Source organism: Aplysia californica, unplaced genomic scaffold (genome assembly GCF_000002075.1).
Source record: "Aplysia californica isolate F4 #8 unplaced genomic scaffold, AplCal3.0 scaffold00826, whole genome shotgun sequence".
Classification (NCBI taxonomy): Eukaryota; Metazoa; Mollusca; class Gastropoda; order Aplysiida; family Aplysiidae; genus Aplysia; species Aplysia californica.
Genome location: NW_004798096.1, coordinates 144,013 through 146,104, shown reverse-complemented (window position 1 = coordinate 146,104; position 2,092 = coordinate 144,013).

The following is a 2,092-nucleotide window of genomic DNA, read 5'->3' as shown; positions in this document are numbered from 1 at the left end:
AGAGAGAGAGAGAGAGAGACAGACAGACAGACAGACAGACAGACAGACAGACAGACAGACAGACAGACAGACAGACAGACAGACAGACAGACAGACAGAGTTACTGTATGTTTTCTTGTATGTGAATGTGTTCGGTATGGCATATATAGTTAAAATGTCTAATAATGAATTTCGGGAGAAAGAGAAAAATCTTGTCCGTGATATTTTCTGGAAGAATTACAAACACGACAGTTGGGGTAATTCTAAAGGCTAACGGGATATCTCCTCAGCATCACAACCATACATCGCAAGCATCACTTGTCTCGAATAAAAAAAACTGGGAGAAAAAAAAAAAGAGCGATCCTCATAATATAATTTGCCTTTTTCTTAACATAACCACAAAACGGTTTCGAAATCAATAACGTCTTGGGTTCTGTCTTGAGGCTTGGGAAATGAAAAGTAACAAGATAATAGGAGACGACGGGAACAGAAGACGAGAACTGATAGAAATGAAGCGAAGGAGGAAAAAAGCCTTATCTCTCCCAACGGTATCATAATTGCGAGATCTGACCATCTCCAGGTCAGGGGGGCAAGCCAAGACATCTCCCTCCAGTTTGGCAGGCTTCTTTCTCTATGCCAGGGGCCGGGCTGAGCTGTCAGTCGCGTGCAGTTTGCTGCACGTGCACATGTTATGAGCTGGAAGGCCGAGAGAGAAATAATTAAGACTCCCCAAACTTTAAGCCCCATTTAGCAATATCTCTCGCTAGCGGCCGGAAGGGGAACGGGTCTAGACGAAGACGAGGCAAGACAGCACCGCGGCGCGTTCACATTACCAACTTTTTCGGAGAGGTTGAGAAATCTTGAAAATATTTCATGTGTTTCTTATCTCCATGTGTCATTGTGTCTCATTGGTGGTCCTAATTTATTGTGGGACATATTGTCCTTTCTAGGACACCCAACTGTTGTCACTTAAAGGATGTTCTTACAGAGTTGGTGTGTTACGTCTACTGATTTAGTTTTTTTGTTTTGTTTTGTTCTTGTAATTAAATGCATTTTAGTCTCTTGTCCACTTTGTTACAATATTACCATATTTTGTCTTAAATATCAAGGCTAGGTTTTGAAAAGTCAGATTTATTTTGTCGGGGTGTGTTATTTACGAAACAAGACTGAGGTTTGAACACCAGTAAAGACATTGAAATGTCTCCAAAATTTGTTCAGTTTCTCTGTTTTCTTCGAACAGGTCTATGATCATTTAATTTTTTGCTTTTTAAGTTGACCATCATCATACATATGAATTAACGACAAACAGCCCCAAAATTCTAGAGACAAAAAGCTATTGTCAGTTTTAAAAAGATCATTCAGAGACAGTTCAAGAGGCTGGCGTTCTGTCAAAGCGATGTTCGGAATCTGAACAGGACTCTAGCGTTCCACCATGTCATCTTTTAGAGATGAGCTTAGTTCTGGCGTGAGCAAAAATGGGCCCCAAATGAAGGCAATTGAGACCCTGTCACATGGGCGGCTAAATGATTTATTGGTCGGGTCTCCCCTCCGGACGCACAATTGAGCACATCAGAGGAGGCGGTTGCGCTGAAAACAGCGAGCGAGAAGACGCTCAGCGACTATTACTTGCTGGGGAACCCTCCACAAAGAAGCGAAATGGTGTTGGTCCGGGCAGGGCAGCGAAAAGGGCTGGGTGGAAAGGGAAGGGTAAGGAGGGAGCGAATTATTACTGAGAAGACAATTTCTCCGATATTGAGACTCAGAGACAAAAATAATTACAAGTTGCTGAGTGGAAGCTGGCACTTTAATACTGGCTTTTTGTTATTTGAGTACGCCATTTTTTGCACATTTTCTACCCTGCGCAGTTCAATCTTTACTTCATAATCAGTTCTGTTTTCTTTAAGGAGCTCTGGGTTTCTGCCAGTTATTTTTACTTGCAATAAAGAAAATGCATAGTACGGGAAAATGAGTGAGTGAGTGAGTGAGAAAGAAAGTGAGTCAGAGAGACGGCGAGAGAAAAAGGTGGTGACAAGGTGACTGGTATAGAGAGTGTGAGATACTTGTTCAGATAGTTGGTGACGCACTGAGAGAGCGAGAGCGAGAAGGAGAGAGA